Below are 16,450 nucleotides of genomic sequence, written 5' to 3'. Positions count from 1 at the left end.
GGCCTTTATGGTAGAGTGGCCAGATGGAAGCAACTACTCATTAAAAAGGCACATGACAGCCCGCTTGGAGTTTGCCAAAAGGCACCTAAAGGACTCTCAGACCATGAGAAACAAGATTCTCTGGTCTAATGAATCCAAGATTGAACTCTTTGGCCTGAATGCCAAGTGTCACGTCTTGAGGAAACCTGGCACCATCCGTACGGTGAAGCATGGTGGTGGCAGCATCATGCTGTGGGGATGTTTTTCAGCGGCAGGGACTGGGAGACTGGTCAGGATGAAGGGAAAGATTAACAGACCAAAGTACAAAGAGATCCTTTATGAAAACCTGCTCAGGACCTCAGAAAGGGGCGAGGTTCACCTTCCAACAGGACAACAACCCTAAGTACACCGCCAAGACAACGCAGGATTGGCTTCTCTGAATGTCCTTGAGTGGCCCAACCGAGCCCGAAATTGAACCCGAACTAACATCTCTGGAGAGACCTGAAAATAGCGGTGCAGCGACGCTCCCCATCCCACCTGACAGAGCTTGAAGGGATTTGCTGAGAAGAATGGGAGAAACTCCCCATCTACATGTGTACAAGCTTATAGCGCAATACCCAAGACTCGAGGCTGTAATCACTGCCAAAGGTGCTTCAACAAAGTACTGAGTAAAGGGTCTGAATACTTATGTAAATATCTAAAAACCTGTTTTTGCTGTGTCATTATGGAGTATTGCGTGTAGATTAATGAGGGGGGAAAAACTATTTAATCAATTTTAGAATAAGGATGTAAAGTAACAATGTTGAGAAAGTCAAGGGGTCTGAATACTTTCCAAATGCACTGTATACATAAAAATTGCGGACCGCCTGCAGTACCTCGGCCGCGGATCCCAATATCAAAAAGGATGGATCTCCCTCCATGACATGTAGAGTAGTGTACTGTACATATGGCGCCCAGAGGCTGCTAGCTGCCGATGATGACAGAGTAAAGCTTTGCCTTTGGCGTCTACACGCTGGTGCCGTCATATTGTAGCAAGGATCTGAGGATCACATGAGGAGCCTGTCAGACAGCTATCAATCTCCAGCAGAACGACACCACCACTGCTGCTGCTTGAAGGGTTCAATGCAGGCAACACGATACTGTTGGAAAGATGGACAATCCTAAAGGGTTTCTGTTTCTCATACCGTTATTAAAGTAGCTAGGTGGACACTATTTGGTTCTGTTGATTTTTCAGTTCAAATAAAAATGTTCACAGCTCCAGATGTTTGTGTGGGGTACTTTCTGGACCACCTCAGAAAAAGACCCATGGGAAACACTCAACCTGAATGTATTTTTTAGCTCGAAGACACAGCATTGGGGGTGTTTTAAAGTTGCCCTTGTATCTGCTTTCACTGAGACTAGTCAGGCTACACTCAGCACACATTAACATATTTGTCATTTAGCAGTGCATTCATCTTAGGATAGCTTGGTGAGACAACTACATCAATTCAGTTTGTAGTTATCCTGCCTCAGCATCAACAACAAATGAACAACAATGATTCACGTAAACAAACTAGGAGTAAGCAATGACTTGGCCTACCACTACACAAGGGCATTAGGTAGAGAGAGGCAAGGTTGAATGTGTATTCACTAGCATATTTCACAACGCCATTGCTCTAATCTGTTAGCCCTGTCATGTTGCCGTCATCATAGCCGAGTCCTCTCTACTAGCCAGTAACGGAGACACTACAACTACAGATCGGCTTTCTTTCCTCACCTTGAAAACTAGACAGGAACTAGCCTAGATGAATGTCCTGAGGTATTATGACAATGAAGCTCGACGGAAGAGAATGGTGGGGTGGATCTGGGCATGCACTAGTGTACTTAAACAATGACAACACTGAATATGCAAATTCCCTCTGACACTCAGAGAAACAGAACACCCATGGAACAATCATGTGAGAGAATGATGTGTGACAACAAATGAGCCAAATGTTGCGCAATGACAAAATGGCACAACTCATCCCTCACAATGACAGCCATTGGCTGTGACCTACATTCCGTTGTGAAAAATGGGCTGCTTCCCAAATAAGGGGCCAATGCTCCCCGTCTAAACYCCAGCATATTCCCAGTAAGCGTATGTACCCAGATCGTGTAAATGGGGGTGTTGCTGGCTGGCTGAGGAACAGTTACAGCCCCCAGAGGACATACGGAGTGGTTAAGGAGATGCAAGACAGACACACACTCCAGACTATAGGTTACACGTTTATTTTGGCACGGCATGGCACCTGATTTTTCTAACCTTCATAAATGACCCACAGTATCAGACACCAATAATGGAAATGAACAAGAGGATGAAGATTATTTTGTAGTTTCCTTCTGCAGGGTGATCAGTTAGGCTATTCCATGTTCCTCTGGGTAAAGATGCTAAAGTTTCATTATGAGAAGTAGTGGAGCCATAGGTCTTGGCCTAACTCCTGACTCAACACAAAATCCTGTCAGTCAACTCAAACATCTGTGTAACAAGTAGAGTTGCAAAGGGTCGGAAACTTTCCGGGGAATTTCCGGAATTTTAAATGGGAAGTTAAGTCCTGGAATTTGGGAAATGTTGCTTAAATTCATCTAAAAAAGTTAGCTTATAACAGTGAACCTTTTTTGGTGGGATACACATATGGCAATTCTAGGTCTTGTGGCTTATTTTGGTTAAATTATGTCCAATTCAATGGAATTGCAACCCTCTGCATGCAAAGTGCATTCTTACATCACATGTACAGCTGATTTTCAAGATCTTGCATACTAATGAGATGCTATTGAGCCCACACTACTACAATGTCTGAGCCAAGGACTATATGCTGCTTTATGGTAAGTTTTGATTACAATACTGGGTGGGGTTAATATATTTTATATGCAACAAAAGGCAAAGTCTTCTCATGCTTTGTTGATTTCAAAAAAAGCAACCTTCCGGTTACTGGCCCAACGCTCTAACCACTAGGCTATCTGCCACCCCAATTAGGCTGATATCCGCTAATTATCCGCTAATTAAGAYACGTTAAATTCTACAACCACCTGAAAGGAAGCAATTCCCAAACCTTCCATAACAAAGCTATTACCTACAGAGAGATGAACCTGGAGGAGAGCCCCCTAACTAAGCTGGTCCTGGGGCTCTGTTCACAGACAGAGCCCCAGACCCCACAGAGCCCCAGGACAGCAACACAATTAGACCCAAATCATGAGAAAACAAAAAGATAATTACTTGATACATTGGAAAGAATTAACAAAAAAAACTGCGCAAACTAAAATGCTACTTGGCCCTAAACAGAGAGTACAGTGGCAGCATACCTGACCACTGTGACTGACCCAAAATTAAGAAAAGCTTAGATTACGTACAGACTCAGTGAGCATAGCTTTGCTATTGAGAAAGGCCGCCGAAGGTAAACCTGGCTCTCAAGAGAAGACACACTATGTGCACACTGCCCACAAAATGAGGTGGAAACTGAGCTGCACTTCCTAACCTCCTGCCAAATGTATGACCATATTAGACACATATTTCCCTCAGATTACACAAATCCACAAAGAATTTGAAAACAAATCCAATTTTGATAAACTCCCATATCTATTGAGTGAAATACCACAGTGTGCAATCACAGCAGCAAGATTTGTGACCTGTTGCCACAAGAAAAGGGCAACCAGTGAAGAACAAACACCATTGTAAACACAACCTATATTTATGTTTATTTATTTTCAGTTTTGTACTTTAACTATTTGCACATCGTTACAACACTGTATGAGACTAACACTTCAATGTATGAGACATAATATGACATTTGAAATGTCTTCATTCTTTTGGTACTTTTGTGAGTGTAATGTTTACTGTTAAATTATTATTGCTTATTTAACTTCTGTTTATTATCTATTTCACTTGCTTTGGCAATGTAAACATATGTTTTCCATGCCAATAAAGCCCTTAAATTGAAKATTTATTGAGAGCGAGAGAGACTATTGCGGAGAACCAGAGTTGTAGTTTCTCTTCAGTTGTCAGACAGACTGCTCCAACATTGGCAAGACAGACAGACAGCTACAGGGTTGCCAAGCAACCAGAGGCCAATCCTCCGCTGCCCAGTAACATCCACCCTGCTGTCTGTCTCTCTACAGTCCAACAGAGCAGGGCCCAGAGACCAGCAGGACTCTAGAGCAAGACTACTGAGTCTCAATGTATGAGTGACAGATGAGAGMGAGCTACAAATTAGCCAAACAAACAAAAGAGCAAGGCAGACTGAGATGCAGATAACTTCATAAGTGAGTGTCAAACTCTGAGCAGTTATGATGAGACTTCCAAATTTCAACTTAAGAAAATAAAAAAAACAAGCCAGACATTTTTCCATCTAAATGGAAGCCAATTTAACTAACAGAAAGGAGAGTGAGAGATAGAACAAGAGAGAGAGAGAAAGAGAGAAAAGGGTGTGAGACCCGTGGGTTGTCCAGGAGTGTTGGTGCCTGTGTGTGGAGTATGGCCTCTCTTATGACCAATCAACACCCTCCTCATTACCGTGGCATCTGCAGCTCCTCCAATGGCCTTCCGCCTGGGTGTGAGCCCGCCGCGACCGCACCACGAGGCCCACAACCAATCAAAACGCTGAACAAGCGCGCGGGAGGTCAACGTGCAAAAGTGACATTTTTGCAGAATGTCAACATTCAACCTTTTCTAAAAGTGCTACCATGCAGGTGTTTGCAGTGCGAAGACGCAGGAAGGGAGGGGGGAGGGAGGAAAAGAGAAAATGCATATGGAGAGAATATGTGGAGAGAATAATGCTTGAGGGTGTGATACGGTAGCAGGGAGGCAGAGAGCAACGCAGCCGGCTAACTAGCTGGCAGGAGGTGACATTCTGAGACCTTGGGTTGCAGTGAGAGAATGTTCTCTGGCACAAGAACAATAGTTCTGATTCATAATTGGTGCATGCATGGAGCGAGTGAAGTTAGGAGGGCATCTGAATCAAAGGCCATTCTGTTATTATGGCTGTCTGGTTCCTCAACTCAAGTCTATGGAGATGCAACTCTTATCCGGATAGAGAGAATGCATCAATATCAATACAGCCATCAAGCAAATCATCTCAAGTAACTCAGTTCAATGTGAACTCCTACAGTATTACCAGTAAAGAGCCATCTGAGGCCCTTGAGACAGGCCATGAATTTGTCCACAATTCAGTGGAACAAGACACATTACTCGATGGAACACGACCACTGTTCCAGTTCCATCGCCGCACACAGAAACCAACGGTCCATAAATCAAATACTGATAAACAAAAATCAAAGACTGATAAAGCCACTGACTGGTGTTGTGTTTTTTTTTTTTACAACAGCAAATCGTTCAGCTAATTGCAGCATGAGTGCAGTTGTAAAATGGATATGGTGATCTATTAACTTTATAGCTTTGTTACCGGGAGCAATCTGGCTGGAGCGAGCGGCTAGGACAGGTAGCATCTGTTCCCACCTACTGCCATTGTTTGGCACCGCACCGCTAGCATCATCTGCTAGCTTTGGCAGGGCCCTGGAAACACATCAATATGGCTCTATGTAGCGGAGTGCCGACAGGGGCCCGCACTAGCTAGCATGCCAGTCACTCTCAGGGAGCCGACATGATCTAGCTCAGCTCACTGCCTGCCTGCCTAGGCATCCACTACTCTGAGCCAAGAGAACTGAGCAGGGCAGAGAGGGCTGCTCTCTATAGGCCTGCTGGGGAAAGCAAAGGACTCACAGTCATAGAGAGTTTGACTAGGTTGGCCAACGTTACAGTTAGACCCTGTTGCTTCCTCTGAGCATTCAATTCTTCTGCCCATAATGAACATAGGAATTGTAGGCTAATTCTAATTCTGTTGCAGAGTGAAGTTGCTCACCTTTTAATTTACCTGAATATTGAGCCCTGATGATAACTCTACAGAATCACAAACCACATTTCTGCCTCCACAGTTGCAATAATTCTTAAGAATGGGGTACTGAATGCTAGTAAATATAGCCTAGTCTAATGACTCTAGGCTAGCCCATGAACAAATCAACAAGATGTCACTCTCCTAAAGGTTTTGATGACTCCTGGTCAGACATTTTTCAGCGTCATGCTCATTGTTCAACACAATCTCTATGAGACAAATCATTTCCAGAGGATTTCGTATTCATTTTTATCCATTGTAAGAATGAAACCACTCAACACTGTGGCATAGCTCCCCTAAATTATATAACATTACATATATTCCCAAATGTATAACCCTAAATTACATAACACCAAAAATGTGCATTGAAAAAAGTACTGCATCCATGTATCAGAGTTAGAAGCCGACTTAAATCCAAGGCTTTAAGTCAGAGTCCAGCACAAAGTAATGTGCAACAATATTTCCTATGGGTGAGTGGTCATCCAGCCCAGCGACCAATGCAGTCAATCAGAATAACCCTGTACTGCAGAGTGCTGATCTCAGGCCTCTTATGAAACCCTGTGTGCTGCGCTCTACTACAGGGAGGTGGATGAGCTGCCCTCATTCAGTGATGTAAAGTTAGATTGCCTTTAGACCTATACTATTATTACTAGTGTGTGCATGGGACTGGTATATGTACATACATGTATGCTATATAGAATACCCATACAGAGCAGTTCTCAAACATGGTTAATGTTAAGAGCAACATGCACTGTGTGTTTAATGATAGTTAATTATAGTTTAGTCAGCAATTCCCACACACAAGTGACACATACTGTACGCAAAAACGCACAAGACCATATGCACATATTCTTCTCTTCTGGCCAAAATCTTTAGCTCAATCAATGTGAAAGCTGCATCAGAAAAAACCCACTCTGTGTCCTGAAGTTGCCCGTCTCCCACTGGCCTAATGCCACTACTATAAATGGAAGGTGTTAACGGCTGTGTTGACACATACAACAGAGGACAGACAGAGCGGTAGGAGGGTGTGAATATATATAGGCTGTTTTAAAGTTTTATTAGTCGTATGTACAGGATAAAAATTGTCCAACTAAATACTTACTTGCAGGTTCCTTCTCGACAATGCAATAACAGTAAGGAATAATAAAAGATAAGAATACGAACATGGCTCAGTACGAATAAAAGATAAGAATACGAACATATTATACTTATGCTAAACATTTTAGCATAAGTATAATACAGGAACGCACAATTGATAGTCCAATATTTACACATGTTTTGGGCAAGAGGGGATTGGGGGACAAGTGTTTAAATTGTGCAGTATTTAAGAGTCTGGTAGCAGCAGTTGTGATGTGTGTGTGGCATGAGTGAATGAGTGAGTGAGTGAGTGAGTGAGTGAGTGAGTGAGTGAGTGAGTGAGTGAGTGAGTGAGTGAGTGAGTGAGTGAGTATCTGTGTGGGTGTGTGAGTATCTGTGTGCTAAGGTGCGGAGAGCCAGTCTTGGCTGTGTGCTTATGGTCGTTGTCCTGTTGGAAGGTGAACCTTCGCCCCCAGTCTGAGGTCCTGAGCGCTCTGGAGCAGGTTTTCATCAAGGATCTCTCTGGATTTTGCTCCGTTCATCTTTCACTTGATCCTGACCAGTCTCCCAGTCCCTACTGCTGAAAAACTTCCCCACAGTATGAGGCTGCCACCACAATGCTTCACCGTAGGGATGGTGCCAGGTTTCCTCCAGACTTAACGCTTGGCATTCAGGCCGATGAGTTCAATCTTGGTTTCATCAGACCAGAGAATCTTGTTTCTCATGGTCAGAGTTCTTTAGGTGCCTTTTGGAAAATACAAGCTGGCTGTCATGTGCCTTTTACTGAGGAGTGGCTTCCATCTGGCCACTCTACCATAAAGGCCTGATTGGTGGAGTGGTGCAAAGATGGTTGTCCTTCTGGAGTTCCCACAGAGGAACTCTAGACCTCTGTCAGAGTGACCATCGGGTTCTTGGTCACCTCCCCGACCAATGCCCTTCTCCCCCGATTGCTCAGTTTGGCCGGGCGGCCAGCTCTAGGAAGAGTCTTGGTGGTTCCAAACTTCTTCCATTTAAGAATGATGGAGGCCACTGTGATCTTGGGGACCTTCAATACTGCATAATTTTGTTGGTACTATTCCCCAGATCTGTGCCTCAACACAAWCCTGTATCAAAGCTCTACAGACAATTCCTTCGACCTCATGGCTTGGTTTTTGCTCTGTCATGCACTGTCAAATATGGGACCTTATATAGACAGCTGTGTGCCTTTCCAAATCATGTCCAAACAACTGAATTTACCACTGGTGGGCTCCAATCAACTTGTAGAAACATCAAGGATGATCAATGGAAACAGGAAGCACCTGAGCTCAATTTCGAGTGTGACAGAATACTTATGTAAATAAAGTATCTTTTTTATATTTTATACATTTACTAAAATTGTAATTAAATGAAAACGTCATACCGTAAAACTTAATAGCTTGGGCGTTTATTTGCTTAAAATCACAGAACACAACAGGAGCTGAAAAGAGACAGGCTTCTATTTGAGTCAGGCGTCTATTTCCTTAATTTTGTACTGATATGCAGCCAGGACACTTAAATTGTAAAGTACCTCAATAACAAACAATATTGTTGCTTTGATCACATCAGAAGATCTCCTCGCAATCTCCAAAATAAAACAGCCACAGGACAACTTTGTTTGGACCTCGTAAAGGACCATTCTCCGAAACGGAAGACATATAGCTAGCTAACAACCTCTTTTTCCACATGAAAAAAAAAACTGTGGACAGAGACTGGCTAGCTACGTTAGCTAGCTCGGATTTTCTACAAGGAATCTGCCTCCCGGAAAAAAAGCTTCTCCCAAGTGGGTGTGATACCTACTCCCTTTGCCTGTCTCCCCCTGTCTGGTACAGGTACCCCCGCCACACTCCGCTCTCTCTCTAAGATTTCACTTGCCTCCAGAACACAGGCACTGTTGGGGCGAGTGACTCTGAACTTAAAATGATTAGCCCCAAGTCATTATATTTTTTATTGTGCTTTATGCTATTTGCCTCATGACTCCTGCGTGCTTTGTTGACTATGAACTTGCTTGTTTACCCAACTGTGGGACAGACTGTTTGTTCCCACACTCGGTAATCTGACTCTCTATTGGTTACACGGATTCTTGGCCTCCCATCTAATTCTAACCACCTCTGCCGGCTTTGTATTCATGTTACCTGATGCAATTGCTGTACAATATGATCTTTTTTCCATCTAATGCACATTCAAATGTCATAAATCAACAACGCAGAGCTCTCCCTGTCCTTTGCCGTGTCCTGATTGTATTACTGCTGATGATGTCTGGAAATGTGCATGTACACCCTGGCCCATCTACTGTCGCTATCCCCAATTCTGACTTGTACTCTGATATCTGCTTCACTGATTTCTGGTCTCGTAAAAGCATGGGTTCTCTGCATGTTAACACTAGAAGCGTATTACCTCAAATAGATCAATTGAAAGTGTGGGTTCACAGCTCAAATCCAGATGTGTTGGTCATTACTGAGACGTGGTTAAGAAAGAGTCTTTTGAACACTGATGTTTACCTTTCTGGTTATAACCTTTTTCAGAAAGACAGATCTTCCAAAGGTGATGGAGTGGCAATCTTTACCAAGGAACACCTTCAGTGCTCAGTTGTCTCCACCAAGTATGTATCCCCAAACAATTTGATTTGCTGGTTTTAAGCATTAAACTTTCAAATAGCTCTTTGTTGTCTGTTGCTGGGTGTTATCATCCACCATCAGCACCAGCAGGTACCCTACCTGCCCTAAGCTTTCTCCTGGCACCTTATACTTGTCCTGCTAGGTGACCTAAATTGGCACATGCTTAATCCACCTGACCAAGTCCTAAAGCAACTCCCTAAATATGATGTAAACCTCGCCGCCACTGGACTCTGGAGCAGGGGAAACTTGTTCTCTGGAGTGATGAATCACGCTTCACCATCTGGCAGTCCAGTGGACTAATCTGGGTTTGGCAGATGCCAGGAGAACGCTACCTGCCCGAATGCATAGCGCCAACTGTAAAGTTAGGTGGAGGAGGAATAATGTTCTGGGGCTGCTTTTCATGGTCTGGTTAAGGCCCCTTAGTTCCAGTGAAGGGAAATCTTAACGCTACAGCATACAATGACATTCTAGGCAATTCTGTGCTTCCAACTTTGTGGCAACATTTTAGGGAAGGCCCTTTCCTGTTTCAGCATGACAATGCCTCCGTGCACAAAGCAAGGTCCATACAGAAATGGTTTGTCGAGATCGGTGTGGAAGAACTTGACTGGCCTGCACAGAGCCCTCACCTCAACCCCATCGAACACCTTTGGGATGAATTGGAATGCCGACTGCGAGACAGGCCTAATCGCCCAACATCAGTGCCCGAACTCAGTAATGCTCGTGGCTGAATGGAAGCAAGTCCCCGTAGCAATGTTCCAACATCAAGTGGAAAGCCTTCCCAGAAGAGTGGCGGCTGTTATAGCAGCAATGGGGGGGACCAACTCCATATTAATCCCCATGATTTTGGAATGAGATATTCGACGAGCAGGTGTCCACTTTTGGCCATGTACTGGATCTGACTTCAAAAGATTACTACATAACAACTGTTCTCCTCTCCTCTCTCAGCTACCAGGGAACAGGGAACTCCTCATTGTAACAGCCATGTAGGCTAATAATAGGCAGCGGCACTAGGCAGCACAGTGTGACTAAGTGGTCTACTCTGCTGACCAAGGTTACCATACTGTCCCATCAGCAAAAGGAGAAAAAAAACATACAGACCTAGGCCTACCTATAGCCTTCCTACGGTCATTCTAACAGGGTTATTCTACAGGCATGTGGCGAAGACGCACTACTAAGCCCCATTTGTGAATCCGATGCCATTAAACGTAAGCTACATTCGATTTTATAAAGGACTTTATTAAATTGGACTTCTGATAAACAGAATTCAAATAATGAATGAAGCCCTTATTAAAGTAAATGTAGCCCACATTTAATGACATCGGATTGACAAATGGGGTTACACTAGGTGTAATCTCTTGTAGACAGATGCACGTAACATAACTGGTAACATAGCAGCTGTCAACAGACTGTGGGATGCGACGACTAATTTTTTAAATAAGGTTTTATTTGGACATATCACGAGTTTGCAGGTTTTAGCATCTTTCGAATTGGGGGGGACATTTGACCCATAGACTTGCAAAGAGAGGGGGTGGCCCTCCTCGTTCAGCTTCTGTTTTCTAGTATCTTTTCTGACATGTCTACCCTAGAAAGTAATAAAGCATCTGAGCAATTACACAAGATTTTACCTCATGGGTATCTGAGATTCCCGCCATTTCCGACCGCTTTATTTCTGCATTTTGAATGTTTGTTCATGTTTCCCCAAATTAAACTTAATTTCTGTTAAATCTACACTCCATATAATCTTACAATAATCGCTAGAGTTACAACATTTAATTCCCGTTACTTGCAACATTGTAGAAATGTCTGTTATATTTAGGTACGATACATCGTAGTTATTTTTTTTTCTTACTTTTTACACKATTTTTCTACCTAATTTCGTGGTATCCAATTGGTAGTTACAGTCTTGCCTCATCGCCGCAACTCCCGTACGGACTCGAGAGAGGCGAAGGTCGAGAGCCATTGGACGAGAGCCGTGCGTCCTCCGAAACACAACCCAACCAAGCCGGACTGCTTCTTGACACAATGCCCACTTAACCCAATGTGTCGGAGGACACACCGTACACCTGGCGACCGTGTCAGCGTGCATTGTGCCTTAGACCACTGCGCCACTCGGCACTCGGGAGGCCCACGATACATTATATACATTATACATACATTATTGCATTTTATTGAACATTTCCTCTCCTCAGATGTTTAAAGTCCACATGAACATTTGAAATACGAAGTTGCCGTTTTATTTAGAATAAATGGTGTTTGTTTGCTGGAGCTCCTCATCTGTGTCAAATGGACGATAAGCCTACCTTTTAAAATTACAAGTGCACGCTAATTGTGAATTAAAGTTCCTTTATGGATGGGTTATGATTATGATTGTCTGCTTTAGACTATTATTATACAATGTAATTACAAATTGAATACCAGTTTGGTTATTTAAATGTCATTTTGACAGTGGTATATCCCAGGGAAGGGCTACAAGAATATACCCGTTTCAGCTTTCTTTGGCAGTTCGATCTTGGCAATTGTGAGCCGAGGCTGACAAGGCCCCAAACTAAGTCTTTATTGAATAGACAGGTTTGCCTGCTCCAATGCATTTTCTTTTCATTGAACAGTTATATAGCCTGTTGAAAAGTATGTAAATATAAATTGGGATTATTTGGAAAATATTGCCAAAAGCTCTGGACCACTATCATCTGTTGTACAAACACAACCTCTGCACCTGCATGTCCTGCAACTTTTCCGCACTTAATTAAAAAAATTGGAGGCCCCTTACACTTCAGTGTTGTGACGCAAAAATTCTAGCAAAATGCATCGAATTAAAACGATATTGTTGGATATTATTCATCCTAAATCAGACAGGTTTTTTTATGGATGATACTTTGGAGATAATAAGACTGGAAACAATAGAACACTATGAAAAATCTGGGAAACCAGGCATGGTATTCATAGCTAACTTTGAAAAGTCTTTAGATAAAGTATGACTGGAATTTATTCATAAATGCTTGGAATATTTACATTTTGGAGAATCTCATATACAATGGGTTAAGGTTATGTATAGTAACTAACCCTAGGTGTAAAATAGTAAATAATGGCTACTTCTCAGAAAGTATCAAACTGTCAAGAGGAGTAAAACAAGGTTGTCCACTATCGGCATATGTATTTATTATGGCCATCAAAATGATAGCTCTTAAAATCAGATCGAACAATAATATCAAGGGGCTAGAAATTTTATTTGGAATGGCAAGCCAGACAAAATGAAACGGGCCTATTTAAAAAAACATCACCACTAAAACCTTCTGTGATATCGTTAACTAGTTGGAAGTGAAACTTCTTCCATTATGAACAATAGTAACATGAAGAGGCTGAAATATGAGAACTACTTATTCATTTAGGCTATTAGCTGTGAAAACATGGCCGATTTTGATTAAATTATTGGAAATCAAAACTATATCAAATGAATTGTCTTTAGCCATGTGAAGACAGTGGGTAGATAGATGCAAGGTGCTTTTGGCAGCGTACCTAACACATGTTCAGTGTACCTAAGGCATGCTATGGCTGGGCTGTGGTGAGAGTAATAGAGGAAGTTTCAAACAGCTAGGCCAAAGCCTGTCCATTATGACTCAGAAAGAACACTATCTAAAACCACACACAAAACACACACACACACAAAAACAAGACAAACTTGTCATGAGGAACCGAGTCTAAAGCACACAGTGGAGCTCAGCATCACCATAGCAACTTAATACCTCAATACAGGCCTATAGTAAGTACACATTTCATGCTCCCACACAATCCATCAATCGGAATTGAATAATATCTTAAAAACAAGACAATCTATTTCATTCATAAGCAGCAGCGTAGAAGAAACGTATCATTCCACACATCCCCATAGACTAGAACCCAGGCCAATTTTAAAGGAAAAGGGAAATCAATAAAAATTGGAAGTTTGGTCAAATCCCTGTTTTGATATCTGAAACCCATTATTTTAAAACAACAACCTGTCAAAATCACAAGATTCCATTTGCAACAAATATATCTCTCTGGATCTCCTGTGAGCCTAACAACCTCTCCTAATGCCTGGCCATTCATCCACATCATAACCCACTTCCTGTACCCTACAACTCTCCTGTCCAATGAGGAGGTAGTATTCGGCTGTAGCAGCACACTTATCCAATGAGGTATAAGCATTTGGTTGTTCCATGGGAGCTGAGGGGAGTGTAATGTAGATGTGAGCTCCTGAGAGTCTGGCTCCGGATACGAGTCTGACCCTGGATCATTGAGAGAGAAGCCAGTTATTTCAGTACAGGCCCAAGGTTTATGAGTTTGGTTTTAAATCTAATATCTTCGTTAGGTCCAAGGATAAGTTTCCCACTTTATTCTGGTCAGCTCAGCAGCTGCACCACTGAACCATCCACAGAACACCTCTTTAATGTCAGAACTGAGGGGGGAAACGAGAGAGCTGGTATAATGTGTACAACAACTGTTTTTACCTGATATTCGACTTAAGGGTGGACATTGGATATCAATGTGAAATATAGGTTGTTTTGTTTCCCATAGGCTACTCAGAAAAGTTAGAACCGTTCTTTGTTGACCGGAATCATTCCCTGGTTATTCTAAGCACTTTGTGTTTTCTATTCGACTGGTGGAATGTTTGAGAATCACAAATATAAAGAACAGCTGATGCTGGCTGCTCATGGCCTGGACTGGATCCAAAACAGTCTATGTTGGGAGTCGCTGCTGGAACCTGGGTTGTTGTGGTTAACATTTTTTAGAATGATCTATTTGGTCACAAGAAGAGTCACAAGAAAATGAAAAAGGGTAGATCTGGACCATAATGCAAAAACTTTCAGAAAACAACTACTCCCTTAACTTTCCCTCATCCCCTGTGAGAGAAGGTGAAATAAGACTCCAAACACTGGAATCTATGCTCCCAACTAAGTGTGAGTTTCTTAGTCAACATTCCAACCTTTAACCTATCCTTAGATCTTCACCAGGTGTCAGTCTGTTAACTGTTGTAAGCCTGTTATATTGGCGAAACAGTCTGGTAGTCTTGGGCCACGCCTAATAACTCCACAGACTTACCTAATCACCACCTCCACTGTAGCCTAGGGCTTACTGTACCAACGTGGACTCTGATTCATGCCATGTCTGGTGAGAATGCGACTCTCACTAATGTCTGTTATCTGCAGTCTAAGAGTTTCCTAGTATTCAACCTAAATGGGCACGCTATCACAGCTTTTATAAAGGCAAACGTTTCTGTTTCTAAAGTGTCTTGATAGTATTGTCTGGCAGTGTGTATGATACTAACTAGGCAGAGGGAAAAAAAGATGATATTCAGATCTGTCCATTTCTCTCTCTCCATCCAGGGCAAATCAATAAGGATTTGTGGTGTAACACAAGCATGCTCATGTTATCTTACCAACCTTCATTTTCAGATGTTGGGCATGCAATCTGTAGTACCAAATCAAACGTCCTTTCGGGAATCTCGCTGTAATAAAAACGAGATTATGACTTTAGCTAGGGGCAAAATAAACGTATGTGTACAAACATAATTTACGGTATGCAACAATTGCTAACTTGCTACATCAACAATATATGCAACATAGCAGTTCATATAAAGGAATCCTCTGTCGAGTTCGCTCTGTGAGCTGGCCAGACATCAAAGCAATTGGATTCTCGCGTGATTCATTTGATGGTCGAGAAATAACTTGATGATAGCTAGCGGTAGCTGACATTCGTGGTGAAATACCTTGTACCTAAAAGTCTGTATTGATACCAGATGATATTGTTTACTTTTGGACCGTTAAATACTAGAATATCGGTGAGCTTTGTCCTAGGCTAACAGGCTACTTAATTTAGCAACTTGATGAAGATGTATGGCTAGCCGTTAGCAGGCTTGCTAATTGGTCAGCTAGCGCGAGACAGCATTAGACTGACCCAAATGCTAGCCCATGCCAGACAGACGGCTAAACAATTCCATTATTAACTATAGATATCTCAAATTACGCCATGCGTTGTTCTACAATTCACACACGTTTAATAACAATCCATAAAACAGTGTTATGTATAATCTATATAAGTAAATAAACTCTCCTCTTACTTTATTCTGCTGTCCATGGTTTACAACATCGCGACAGATCGCGCCACCGGCTWTACTGTTCGAGACCAAGCTTGCGTTCTGAAGCAGCGTGAGGTCCGTAACTTGTTCAACCTTTCTATCTGATCCCTGCCGATAGTACAGGCACACTTCAAAGATGCATGGTATCTAGTAGCGATGTGTCTTCCTTGTTCCTGATCTGTGCAGCTGGACGTTTCAGTACCACAGTATTGCTCATCGCTAGATGGGATGCAGTTTATGTCAAATATACGTCAAAAGTAGATTTATTTTAACCTAACCTTGACCTAATTATCCTAACCTGTGACATTGATTATCGTAACCTGTGTGACTTCTCCTAACCTACGAAAAGTGCATTCTTGTCAATTCTGACACAAACTGTATCCAGTCTAGGCAAAATCCACGGTATTGCCACAACAAATAACACCAGGAAGTGGCTGTCAAAAATGTAGTGACGTCACCTCGTTTGATAAACCCTTTGGAGTGTCTCCCCAAAACCTCAGAACAGGAGTGGTTTCATCATGTCTCCCTCCTTGATTAAATCTGATCTCCTTATTATGTTGTTTCATAGTAAATGTTTAGTAATTGAGTTTTATGTTTTTGTTTTGTTGTTATTACACAAGTGGAATAGGGACTGCTTCTTCACAAGTAAGAGCAGTGATGTGTAATATGTGTAATGCTATGGCATGGAGGTAGCATCCTAGGTTGTTCTTGTGTGTTATTCACCTTCACTCGACTGCCTGGATCTGATG

General features: G+C 42.4%; 1 pseudogene; it reads right to left on the bottom strand.

Moving 5' to 3' along the window:
• The window catches only part of LOC111971415 (DENN domain-containing protein 1B-like), a 160,409-nt pseudogene extending 144,295 nt beyond the window's left edge, over window positions 1-16,114 (bottom strand).
• Between the last annotated feature and the right edge of the window lie 336 nt (window positions 16,115-16,450).

This window comes from Salvelinus sp. IW2-2015, linkage group LG13 (genome assembly GCF_002910315.2).
Source record: "Salvelinus sp. IW2-2015 linkage group LG13, ASM291031v2, whole genome shotgun sequence".
NCBI classification, from domain to species: Eukaryota; Metazoa; Chordata; class Actinopteri; order Salmoniformes; family Salmonidae; genus Salvelinus; species Salvelinus sp. IW2-2015.
Note: the sequence above shows the minus strand (reverse complement) of the source record. Positions and strands in the feature narration are given on the sequence as shown.